Source organism: Muntiacus reevesi, chromosome 3 (assembly GCF_963930625.1).
Source record: "Muntiacus reevesi chromosome 3, mMunRee1.1, whole genome shotgun sequence".
Taxonomy (NCBI): Eukaryota; Metazoa; Chordata; class Mammalia; order Artiodactyla; family Cervidae; genus Muntiacus; species Muntiacus reevesi.
Window position 1 is genome coordinate 251876593 of NC_089251.1, and position 14012 is coordinate 251890604.

Genomic DNA, 14012 nt, shown 5'->3' on the forward strand with positions numbered 1-14012 from the left:
TTCACAACCCAGGTAACCACGATGGTGTGATCACTCACCTACAGGCAGACATCCTGGAATGTGAAGTCAAGTGGGCCTTAGAAAGCATTACTATGAACAAAGCTAGAGGAGGTGATGAAACTCCACTTAAGCTATTTCAAATCCTAAAAGATGATGCTATGAAAGTGCTGCACTCAATATGCCAGCAAATTTGGAAAACTCAGCAGTGGTTACAGGACTGGAAAAGGTCAGTTTTCTTTCTAATCACTAAGAAAGGCAATGGCAAAGAATGCTCAAACTACTGCACAATTGCACTCATCTCACATGCTAGCAAAGTAATGCTCAAAATTCTCCAAGCCAGGCTTCATCAATACATGAACCGTGAACTTCCAGATGTTCAAGCTGGATTTAGAAAAGGCAGAGGAACCAGAGATCAAATTGCCAACATCTGCTGGATCATTGAAAAAGCAAAGGAGTTCCAGAAAAACATCTATTACTGCTTTATTGACTATCCCAAAGCCTTTGACTGGATGGATGACAACAAATGGTGGAAAATTCTGAGAAAGTGGGAATACCAGACCACCTGACCTGTCTCTTGAGAAATCTGTATGCAGGTCAGGAAGCAACAGTTAGAACTGGACATGGAACAACAGACTGGTTCCAAATAGGAAAAGGAATATGCCAAGGCTGTATATCATCACCCTGCTTGTTTAACTTCTATGCAGAGTACATCATGAGAAACGCTGGGCTGGAGGAGGCACAAGCTGGAATCAAGATTGCCGGGAGGAATATCAATAACCTCAGATATGCAGATGACAACATCCTTATGGCAGAAAGTGAAGAAGAACTAAAGAGCCTCTCGATGAAAGGGAAAGAGGAGAGTGAAAAAGTTGGCGTAAAGCTCAACATTCAGAAAACTAAGATCATGGCATCCGGTCCCATCACTTCATGGCAAATAGATGGGGAAACAGTGGAAACAGTGGCAGACTTCATTTTTGGGGGTTCCAAAATCACTGCAGATGGTGACTGCAGCCATGAAATTAAAAGACGATAACTCCTTCAAAGGAAAGTTATGACCAACCTAGACAGCATATTAAAAAGCAGAGACATTACTCTGTCAACAAAGGTCCATCTGGTCAAAGCTATGGTTTTTCCAGTAGTCTTGTATGGATGTGACAGTTGGAATATAAAGAAAGCTGAATGCCGAAGAATTGATGCTTTTGAACTGTCGTGTTGGAGAAGACTCTTGAGAGTCCCTTGGACTGCAAGGAGATCTAACCTAGTCCATCCTAAAGGAAATCAGTCCTGAATATTCATTGGAAGGACTGATGTTGAAGCTGAAACTCCTATACTTTGGCCACCTGATGGGAAAAGCTGACTCATTTGAAAAGACCCTGATGCTGGGAAAGATTGAAGGTGGGAGGAGAATGGGATGACAGAGGATGAGATGACTGGATGGCATCACTGACGCAATGGACATGAGTTTGGGTGGCCTCTGGGAGTTGGTGATGGACAGGGAGGCCTGCCGTGCTGCAGTCCATGGGCTTGCAAAGTGTTGGACACAACTGAGCGACTAAACTGAACTGAATCTAGAACTGTCAAATGGCAGTTTCAGATTAGATATGGAAAATCATATCTATCACCAAATAATTAAAATGAGAATGAACTTTAGTTATATAATTTGTTTATTTCTGACAATGCATTATACAGCTAAGGTCATATAATTTAAATATCAATAATGCCAAATTTTAATGTATTTGTCAATGTTATTAAAATAGCCATATAAACTTTGTACTGTGTTTGGCATCAAAAATATGCTTTAATTCTTATAATATGAATAGCAAAATTTGCTTGTTAATTATAAAAATTATAACTTTTATTATAATTATGATTATAAAAATGATTATAAAATGGTATTACAAAACTGATTCTAAAAATGGCAGCAATAAATATTAACAATCTACTAAGACTTAGACTACTTTTACTGCAAAACATTTAAGTAATCCCTCTATAACTGAAGTTTTTAGGTCACTTGAAATAGTATGTCCTGGGAATTCATTGCTAAATTTTCCAAAGGGCATTCAATGTTGGCATTGACTTGTTGGCTATTTATGCTCATTGGTGCGGCATACAACTCTGAATATAATTGCAAATGGTTTCTGTTTTCCTGCACCCCATCTCCCACCAAAAGAAGTTCTAAACGCCGAGTGTATTTTATCCCTTCTGAGTAAATATTTGGCATATTTTCAAATAGACACATACTGGCCTTGTCTAATAATTTGCCTGGCCTATTTTGGCCCTCAAGGACTTTACTGACTAGCACTGTGGGCTTTAGAACACAGAATAGAACATATTCTTTTGGAATCTATTTTGCAGAGTTCTTGGTGGCATTGCCTAAATCACACACATTGTCAAAACTCTCTGATTAAAAATGTAAGCCCTCAACCTAAACTAATTTTCAAATAGGATTCTACAGATTCCAGGATGGTCCTTACTACTCTAACTTCTTTTACTATTTATACTATAGAAATCGGTCAAACTATCTCAATATTCCTATGATAGTGTTGAATTTTTCCATTTTGAACATTATAAATTTGGAGCACAGATGAACCAACATGAAGTTACTGCATACAAGGCTTGAAGTCATTAAAAACCAAAGCATTCTCTAAAACAATGTTCCTCAAACTTTAATATGCCTAAAAATGACCTGAGAGTCTTGCAAAGATGTAGATTCTGTTTCAGCAGCTCTGGGGTGGAATCAGAGGCTCTTCCTTTACAACAGGCTCCTGGGTGATGCTGATGCTGCTGGTCCCCCATCAGTTCAGTTCAGTTCAGTTCAGTTGCTCAGTCATGTCCGACTCTTTGTGACCCCATGGACTGCAGCATGTCAGGCCTCCCTGTCCATAACCAACTCCCAGAGTTTACTCAAACTCATGTCCATTGCGTCCGTGATACCATCCAACCATCTCATCCTCTGTCATCCCATTCTCCTCCCACCTTAAATCTTTCCCAGCATCAGGGTCTTTTCAAATGAGTCAGCTCTTCGCATCAGGTGGCCAAAGTATAGGAGTTTCAGCTTCAACATCAGTCCTTCCAATGAATATTCAGGACTGATTTCCTTTAGGATGGACTAGGTTAGATCTCCTTGCAGTCCAAGGGACTCTCAAGAGTCTTCTCCAACACGACAGTTCAAAAGCATCAATTCTTCGGCATTCAGCTTTCTTTATATTCCAACTGTCACATCCATACAAGACTACTGGAAAAACCATAGCTTTGACCAGATGGACCTTTGTTGACAAAGTAATGTCTCTGCTTTTTGATATGCTGTCTAGGTTGGTCATAACTTTCCTTCGAAGGAGTTAGCGTCTTTAAATTTCATGGCTGCAGTCACCATCTGCAGTGATTTTGGAACCCCCAAAAATGAAGTCTGCCACTGTTTCCACTGTTTCCCCATCTATTTGCCATGAAGTGATGGGACCGGATGCCATGATCTCAGTTTTCTGAATGTTGAGCTTTACGCCAACTTTTTCACTCTCCTCTTTCCCTTTCATCGAGAGGCTCTTTAGTTCTTCTTCACTTTCTGCCATAAGGATGTTGTCATCTGCATATCTGAGGTTATTGATATTCCTCCCGGCAATCTTGATTCCAGCTTGTGCCTCCTCCAGCCCAGCGTTTCTCATGATGTACTCTGCATAGAAGTTAAACAAGCAGGGTGACGATATACAGCCTTGGCATATTCCTTTTCCTATTTGGAACCAGTTTGTTGTTCCATGTCCAGTTCTAACTGTTGCTTCCTGACCTGCATACAGATTTCTCAAGAGACAGGTCAGGTGGTCTGGTATTCCCACTTTCTCAGAATTTTCCACCATTTGTTGTCATCCATCCAGTCAAAGGCTTTGGGATAGTCAATAAAGCAGTAATAGATGTTTTTCTGGAACTCCTTTGCTTTTTCAATGATCCAGCAGATGTTGGCAATTTGATCTCTGGTTCCTCTGCCTTTTCTAAATCCAGCTTGAACATCTGGAAGTTCACGGTTCATGTATTGTTGAAGCCTGGCTTGGAGAATTTTGAGCATTACTTTGCTAGCATGTGAGATGAGTGCAATTGTGCAGTAGTTTGAGCATTCTTTGCCATTGCCTTTCTTAGTGATTGGAAAGAAAACTGACCTTTTCCAGTCCTGTGGCCACTGCTGAGTTTTCCAAATTTGCTGGCATATTGAGTGCAGCACTTTCATAGCATCATCTTTTAGGATTAGAAATAGCTTAAGTGGAGTTTCATCACCTCCTCTAGCTTTGTTCGTAGTGATGCTTTCTAAGGCCCACTTGACTTCACATTCCAGGATGTCTGCCTGTAGGTGAGTGATCACACCATCGTGGTTACCTGGGTCATGAATAAGTTTTTTTGTATAGTTCTTCTGTGTATTCTTGCCACCTCTTCTTAATATCTTCTGCTTCTGTTAGGTCCATACCATTTTTGTCCTTTATTGAGCCCATCTTTTCACGAAATGTTCCCTCGGTATTTTTAATTTTCTCGAAGAGATCTCTAGTCTTTCCCATTCTACGTTTTCCTCTATTTCTTTGCACTGACCACTTAGGAAGGCTTTCTTATCTCTCCTGGCTATTCTTTGGAATTCTGCATTCAAATTAATGCAAAATAAATCTATAATGAATCTATAATGAATCTATAGCAAGGCTCTAAAAGACACACCAGATAAAATCAAGTAATGACTTATGGTAACTTATCCTTTAAGATTCTCCCCCTACTTTATGTTAACTCTTCACTTAGAAAGAATTGAATATGAAAGGGAGGGGCTGCCAAGGGTGGACACACAACGGAGAAATACTCCTCTTTTCTACCCATCTGTATGTTTGCAAGTTGGCTCAAAGAGGCTAAGCCTTAGATGTTTACATGACAGGGTCTGTGTGCTATACTGGAGGTGTTTTTCCTGAAGCTAGCCCATGAGTCTCAGGGTCAGTTCAGTTCTGATGGAATGGTCATATGGAAAGAGATGAGGGTGCCTGGGATGACTTTCTACACCAACTCTTTGTAAGATTTTCAGAAGACACTTGTTATGAATATAGATACAACTTGATGCATTTGTATCCAAGTTTGTAGATATATATGGATCTGTATGCATATGTACATTTATGTGTATTTACTCCAAAACAGAAGAAAGGAGGAAGATACAATATTTTTCCAACCAGCATTACAGAAGAGCATTAATATATAATCATAACTGAGTCTGTATCTCTTTCAGTTTTCCATCCTTCATTCCATCTGTCATTTCACCATGTTATAGCTATTATTTGACATCTTGTCTTTATCATCTCATGTATCAATAAATAGACAATATCTCCTTAAACAATACTTCCTGTTTTTGTCTAACATGGAATTCAATTTCCATGAAGTCACAGTTCTGTGAACCTGAAAAATATTTAATATGACCACTGGGTTAAATTATCTATGCCATATACAATCAGTTATTTAGTGATAGGCACACAAATTCTTTATTATATCATATCTTCTAAACTTTTTCCCATTAAATTTAATGACATGGTGAGAAAGTCATAGGAGAAATGAATCCAATAGCCAGTTCCTTTCTCACGCAAAAGACTACACCATGGAAACCAGTATATAGAAAACTGTCTTCATTTAATTTGGCCACTGTCCTGTTACAAACAGATTACTATTCTGCAATGGGATATTAAAGAGGAGTATATTCCCTATCAAATATTAAATACAATGAAAAGTTTCTCTCTTAAATTAGAGCAACTGCATTCCTTAAAAGCATTTATGAATCAATATTCATATGATAATAAATATCCCCTACCTGCAAATGGTGAATGAGAAAATCATCTTAAAGTTATTACCTTTACAAGAATTTAATGTTAAATTACATTTCAAAGAACTCCTAGTGGAGCTGAGAAACAGGCAAGTAAATTCTATACTGTTTCCAGGTACTTAGTAGACATAATATACATTTCATTATCTGCATGTTAGGGATAAAAAAGATATGAACACCAAAACATCTGTTTCTGCAGTAATGATACACAGTTTAATAACCTTGAGGAATAAACTAGAAAAATCCATCTTTAATAACTCACATTCAGTACTTTATACAGAAGACACAAATATAGTAGACAATAGGTTAAAAAAAAACCTGTTGCTTCTCAGGCATGATTCATGATATTGTTATTACATTTAAGTGAAAGTAACTTCTAAGCTCTATTTAGAAATAAAGTCTCTGCATTGCTATCTAGGAGGGAATTATATGGATTTATATTTGGAGTTCATATGTTTGTATATAAATCTGAAGAATATTTCTCCTTGTTTATCAGTAATCTGGGAATTGTGTTTGGAAACATTGGTTTTTCATCATGTATTTAAAAAATTGCAGTTGTGCTGAGTATTTTTTGTTGTATCATGCACATAAATATATGTCTGTATTACACAATCATTAAAATAAGAAATGCCTATTTTAACTCTTGGTCATCAGTTCCTCATGGCACTGGTTCCACTAAGAAGAGGTGTCTTCCTAACCTGATTATATCATACATCACCTGGGAGTTTAGCATATTACCTAATTCATATGGATAAGAACCCATACCAAAATTCTTGAAAAGGTTTTTATTAATTCACAATGACATTAGTGACACGGTACTCACTGAGCTACAAAACTGTGATTGAGCCGATTAATAATTTCTCATATTTAAAGAAACCATGTATATTTTCCTAATTACGAAGTTCTCTGTGAGGTGGTACCATCTCGCTAACTTATCGAATTTTTACGTATGATGGTTTAGAGTCAGAGCACAGAAGAATGGGACTCATGTGTCAAGAAAACCAGCCCGTAACCTTAGATTGTTGTCATGACTTGCACATGTACATTCTCTGATGCCTGGGTCATTATTCATTTGAGATCCTTTTTTGTTTGAGATCCATTTTTAACTGTAATACTAAATCAATATGTGTGCAATTTCATAATATGCTGCCATAGATTTGAACAAAAACTGAGTGGTTTGCTTGCATATCTGTTTATAAGTCCTGAGTAGACACATAACAGTGCTTCACTGTTTTTAATATGATTAAATTGATAAAGAATTTGATAAAATACAAGTTTAACACTTGGCCTTTGTAGTACATCAGTAAATTTTCTTTTAAGTGATAAGGTATAATACCAGATGTATTTTTTTTAATTTATTTGTTTTAGTTGGATGCTAATTACTTTACAATATTGTAGTGGTTTTTGCCATACATTGACATGAATCATCCATGGGTGTACATGTATATATACCCCATCCTGAACCCCCCTCCCACCTTACTCCCCACCCCACCCCTCAGAGTCATAAAAATATGGAACACTTCACAAATTTGCATGTCATCCTTGCGCAGGGGTCATGCTAATCTCTGTATCGTTACAATTTTAGTTTATGTGCTACCAAAGCAAGCACCCAGTTTATTTTTAGACAAATGATATATATGACCAAAAATTACCTTCAAGAACGTAGAAATGAAGAAAGCACTTATAGTTACCATCAAGAAAATACAAAATGATGAAGTTTCTAGTTATATGTAGGTGCCAAAGTAGTCAATTGTATTCCATCTTTTTATTAATTGACCAAGATGTGACATTATGAAACTGATTACTTTTTAAAGTATAATATAATGGCTGACATATTTTAGTTCCAATTTCTATCAAGAAATCTTAGAAACATGCTACCATGAGTCCATCCTTACTGATAGGAAAAGCACTTATCCATGCATGGGCAATACATTCACTCTTGCAGTGCAGCAGAGTATCAACTGATGAATCATCCACTCTGGGATTTGATGTCAGAGGTTAAAAGGACTGCTTTTGTTCTAATATTAGTATGTTATTGTTGGAGAAAGCTCAGCTCTACAACTCTATAATTACAATGTCTCTTTTTCTTTCTCTGATAATGACAATGGCAGAAAATGATAAAGTTTGATTTATGTTCCACATCAAATATTCCCTGGTTCTATTGATCACTGCCTATTTCAAATAATTTACCTTTCTCAAAACCCCCAAAGTAATGCAGAAAGTTGCAAGAAAAATAAAGTGTGAGATGTTGCAACTAGATTTTGAGTATCCATGATGTCTGTAATTAATTTTTGGAAAAGAGACAAGTTCAGATTTCCCACATTTTGTCTTGATGTCTAAAGATGCCTGGTTCAATGTGATTCATTTATTGTTAATTCCTTGCCTTTCTCCTGGATACCATTGGTGCAGGCCTTCTGCACAATGGTTTTGGCAAACTTGCTACATTTAATATTTATTCAAAATCATGTTTTCTATAAACAAAAGCATATTATTTCTCTTCCAATCTACAGAACTTCTGTTTCCTTTTCTTGTCTTATTTACTAGGTAGGACTTACAGTATAATGTTGGATGAGAGTTGCGAGAGAGGATGTTCTTATCTTCTTGCCAGTCTTGGGGTAGCAGGGAGGAGTTTCTCATCATTAAATATGATGTTAGTTATATGCTTTTTGTAGATGTTCTTTATCAAGTTGAGGAAATTTCTTCTGTTACTAGTTTTCTTAAGAGTTTTTCTTTTTAATTATCATAAACATGTATTAAATTTTCTCCCATGTTATTCCTGAAACAATTGATATAATTATGATTTTTCTTGCCTGTAGATGTGGTGGATTATACTGATTGATTTTTGAGTATTGGATCAGCTTTGTATATCTGGGGGAAAAAATTCCATTGTATGTGAAAGTTTGTTTATTCACTGTTGGATTCAATTTGTTAGTATTGTGTTGAGAATTTTTGTGTTTATGTTTATGAGTAATATTGGTTTGTAGCTTTATGTTAAAACATTGGTCTGGTTTTAGTACACTGTGGTGTACTTAGGAGACAGTGTTCATTTAGAGGATGAATAGTTACTGGTTGACTGAAATATACCAAGGTGACCTCCAGATCAAAAAGAGAACTGAGACCTTCCAGCACAACCTGGGAGTGCTTATTGGAAAGGCTAGTCATGTCTACTAGTGAATATTGCCAGAGAAACACTTGACTGGGTTTTTCTAAGACATTTTGCACTTGTTTCCCGGGGTTGCTGTAACAAAGAACAGTCAGCCCTCGGGAGCCGCTGATGCACAGCGGGTAACTTCCTGCTGACAAAGAAAGGTTCCAAGGTACAATGCTACTTTACCTGAGGGATTGAGTATTTGGTATCTGTGGAAGAAGAGGTGTCCTGGAGCCAATCCCCAAGTATACTGAAGGAGGACAATACCACAAGCTGGCTGCCTTAAAAACAACAGAAATTTATTCTTTCTCAGTTCTGAAGGCTAGAAGTTCAACATGAAGGACTTAGGAGGATCGGGCTCTCTCTGAAGTCTCCAGGGAAGGACTTCTCGTTGCTCCTCCGCGTCAGGTGGGGTCCGCCTCTGGTTTGTGTGGCTTGCCGCAGCTGCAGCGCAGCCACCAGCTTCTGTCACCACTGGTCACCACTTTCTCTGTCTCCACGTCTGTCGTGGGCTTCTTGAGAGCATTCGTTGTGGATTGAGGGCTCACCCTGACACTTCAACCAATAACAGTTACTCTAATCCAGTAACTAAAAACATCACGCAGACACATTTTATTGGGGCCTCTAACTTCCTCTCAGGGCGGTCCCCACATAAATTTCCTAGATCCATAGGAAATTCATCCTGAGAGGGAGAATGAAATCCAAAGCTTACTCAGTTTTCTCATCTTGATGCTTGGTTTCTTCTCCCCTCTGGTCCTCTAACTCCCCACACTTAGTGGAACAGCAGATAAGGTTCCCACACACCCCGTTTCCTCACAAGAATGTGTTGAGGGTTTTTTTCTTTCGGTGAGGGAAAATGTTCTTATTTAATCCGATAACTCATATCAGGATGTGATGAGAAACTCTATTACTCCTTTAAAACACACAGAAATGAATAAATGCACATTTAGGAGGCATCTTCGAGAGCTGCGTTAACTTGCATCAAAAGTAGGCCTTTGAGGGTCAGCATGGCAATGGATGCTAGAAAATACCCTTTGGAGCAGATGGGCATTTAGCTTTTCTGATCCTGCCAGGTACCTGGTTTCCTACTTTGCACTTCCAGCTGCCCTGCTTGCCAACTGCCTGTTTGTATGGAGGTCTGCATAATATTTGTTACAAAGAAAGGTAGCCTTCTGCCTTTAGTAGAATAATAAGAGTTAGAGATTATTTGCCATTGTGTAAGCTTCCTTTTTATTTGAACTTTTGAATTTTTATCATCAAAAAATTTCATTAAATGATATTTTAATGCTAATATTAAAAAAATACCATGTTGTAATTGTTTGAATCAATAAAAGTTTTTGGAAAATAACAGTTGTTGAATGACAAAGGGAAAAGGTTGTTTCATTAGCCAGTTCTGGAGCTATTATTTTACAAGTATCGATGTTTAAGTGGGTTCTGAATGGGAAAAGAGCCATAGCAGGAAGCCATCAGAATTCAAATTGAAAACTTCCAATTATGTACTTATTGTTTTAGTTAAAAAAAAAATCATCAATTTTTCCAGCTACCCCTATGGTTAAAATATGTTTTAATTTCATCAGATTTTGATTGCGCTAACTGGAAATATATGCACACAAACATCCATGTCTATATAATTTTTTCTGTTCCCTTGTCCTTTGAGGAGGATAGGGTATTAATTTTATGGCATTAAAAAAGAGGATCCAAAAAATTGGGTTTGCCAAGTCCTGGCTTAAACAAATGAAATTTCTATTGAACAGAAGGTAGAGCTATCTGGCCAAATACTCAAAGTCCAGAATCAAAGACTTGGTCATCTGGAAGAGTGTCATGCATCCAACTTCCGCCCCCAATGCTTGGGTGGTTCATTATGTTATATAAACTCTCACCCACACAAGGAATAGCGGTGTGGAGATTCTTGGGGAAAAGCCAAATACAGCAGCTTTGTGCTTTCTGTATTGAGGCTGAATTCATACACAGCTGATAACATTCAAATCTCATCTCATGTGAAGAGACTGGAGAAAATGAATTACTGTTGCTTTGATCAGGACACTGTTTCATTTAGGGAATGTAAATCTTTTGGCTCTTTGATGCAGCTCAAGATTCTACTTATTATAAATGGAAAACAGTCTGTCATGCTTTGGCATTTGCGTTGACACGCACAATACCAGAGTGTACTAGGAGGAGATATTTTATTTTGTTTCAGCTAACTTATTTCATGGACACACTTAAAATACTGTACCTACCACAGGAATGTCAAAAGTTTCAGATGGCAATTTCTAGGAAGGAATGGTCATGAATAAAAATGAATAGCATGGAACAAGATGCAGTAATTTTTCCTTCCTTCATTTGGAATTCAAATAATCTAAGTTTTTGCATTTGGCTTTTTTTTTTAGATTTACATTTATAAATGAAATGTCAGTTTTAAATTAGATCTGTTCACAATCAGATTATTGAGCCCCAGCTACAATAAAATACTGATAATTTGTGAAGTGTTGTTAAGATGTACATAAATCCTGGTTTTGGCAATTTGAACTTAGTCACTGAGAGGTGAGACACCCACTTCTCCACTTACACCTAATGAGGATTTACACCTGATTATATCTGCTTTGGGCTTCCCTAGTAGCTCGGAGGGTGAAGCACCTATGTGCAATGCGAGAGACCTGGGTTCAATCCCCCGGTCGGGATCATCCTCTGGAAAAGGAAATGGCATCCCACTCCAGTACTCTTGCCTGGAAAATTCCATGGACTGAGGAGCCTGCCTGGCCAAAGGCCACTGGAAAACAAAGCATTGCCAGCAAAGGTCCATGTAGTCAAAGATATGGTTTTTCTAGTGGTCATGTGTGGATATGAGAGTTGAACTATAAAGAAAACTGAGCACTGAAGAATTGATGCTTTTGAACTGTGGTGTTGGAGAAGACCCTTGAGAGTCCCTTGGACTGCAAGGAGATCCAACCTGTCCATCCTGAAGGGAATCAGTCCTGAGTACTTATTGGAAGGACTGATGCTGAAGCTGAAACTCCAATACTTTGGTCATCTGATGTGAAGAACAGACTCATTGGAAGGGACCCTGATGCTGGGAAAGATTGAAGGCAGGAGAAGGGGATGACAGGATGAGACGGTTGGCTGGCATCACCAACTCTATGGACATGAGTTTGAGTAAGCTCCAGGAGTTGGTGATGGACAAGGAAGCCTGGCATTGTTGCAGTCCACGGGATCGCAAAGAGTCAGACACGAATGAGCAACTGAACTGACTGATATCTACTTTAAAATGCTGGGAAAATGATCCTGGATTTTGACTTTTATCTCCTCAATATTATTTTGACTACTAGAGCCATCACAGATTTTTAAGTTTAAAGTTTCAATTTGGGTGCAGTCCAGATGACCTGAAGCTGTGCTGTGCTTAGTCACTCTGTCATGTCCAACTCTTTGCAACCCCATGGACTATGGCCCACCAGACTCCTTTGTCCATAGAACTCTCCAGGCAAGAATACTGGAGTGGGTTGCCATGCCCTCATCCAAGAGATCTTCCCAACCCAGGGACAGAACCCAAGTCTCCACATTGCAGGTGGATTCCTTACTGTCTGAACTACCAGAGAAGCCCAAGAATACTGGGGTGGGTAAGTATCCCTTCTTCAGGGCATCTTCCCAACCCAGGAATCAAACCAGGGTTTCCTGCATTGCAGGCAGATTCTTTACCAGCTGAGCTACCAGGAAAGCCCGATGATCTGAAGGGTTCTCTCTTAAGTTTCATAGGTTAGGTGAGAGAGTTTTATGTATCCTCCACAGTTAGAATCTGATTCTAAGTGGTTAATTTCCATAACAGGAAATAATAATCAGGCAAACAAATAACATCTTTGTCTTTTTACATTCTCCCATCCATCTCTCCAAAAGAAAAAGGAAAAACAAGCTAGGCTTATGTTTTCTTACCTCTGACAACAATTCAAAAAATATCGAGTGTGACTATGCCTTAGGTGCTGAGAACATGATGATGAACAGGGCTGTCACAGATCCTGCTGATAAGCATCTCTCACTTTAGCCAGGAGACAGATGCTCATGCATGCAATTCTGATGCGACTATTAAGGGACATGACAAGGGCAGCTTGGATGATGACAGGGCACATGACAGGAACATCTATACTGGACTTGATGGGTCAGAAGGCTTCCTGGGGAGGTTGTGTCTCAAAAGGACCTGGAAGGATAAGCAGGAATTAAGCCACATAAAGTTGGGTGGACCACAGTAAGGCAGTTCTGGGGAGGAGGACTGAAGAGAAGTAAGAGCATGATAGGGTACAACTTGAAGTTAGGTATCACTTGATGTTGATCAGAAGGGATTGAACAGAGGCTACGAATGGAAACATAGGTACTGAAGGGCTTTGTGTGATAACTGAAGAAATTTAAACTTGGATGAAGTGGTTAGGAAGTTCTTGCAATAATTTACTTTAAGCATGTGTCTTGGTTTTAAGTAATGGTTACCATTATTGAATGAATAAGCTAAATGTTCCTGCTTCTTTTTCCAAATATTTTATATATTATAGAATACGCGAAGGTTCAAATATGATGATTCCTATGATAAATTTGTCCTGGAATTGGATGTAAAAAAAAAAAGCTTTACCGTCAAATGTTTATACATCCTTTTGTTAGGAAATAAAAACAGGAAAAAATGATTTTGCCTTGGTATCGAGTATAGGTTCTTTAAAATTTTTTTGTCACTTTCATTTTCTTATTGAAAAGTGTTTTGATATTGCTAACTGTCCAGAATTTAGAAGTAAATAGGTATAAATCATATATATATATCTCAAAATAGAAACGTCATGTCCATTTCCTAAGCTTTTCTTAACTTTTAACAAATAATTTTGGTTCATATTTTCATAAGGGGAATTTTTCATCAAGACAAAAATTTTAACCAAAAGAATAATCACACTTAAGTATTTGAAACTAAAATATAGCCTGAAGAATAACTGAACAGCAAGCTATTCTTCACTGCTGTGGGGATTACTAGGTAGTGAGTAACCAGGAAAAATAAATAGGTAGGTAAGTGGGTAGATAGGT

General features: G+C 38.0%; 1 non-coding gene across 1 annotated transcript; it reads right to left on the reverse strand.

Moving 5' to 3' along the window:
- Positions 1–7326: 7326 nt before the first annotated feature.
- On the reverse strand, positions 7327–7430 carry LOC136165679 (U6 spliceosomal RNA). Its single transcript, XR_010662681.1, has one exon. It is a non-coding gene; the product is annotated as a U6 spliceosomal RNA (small nuclear RNA).
- Positions 7431–14012: the final 6582 nt, after the last annotated feature.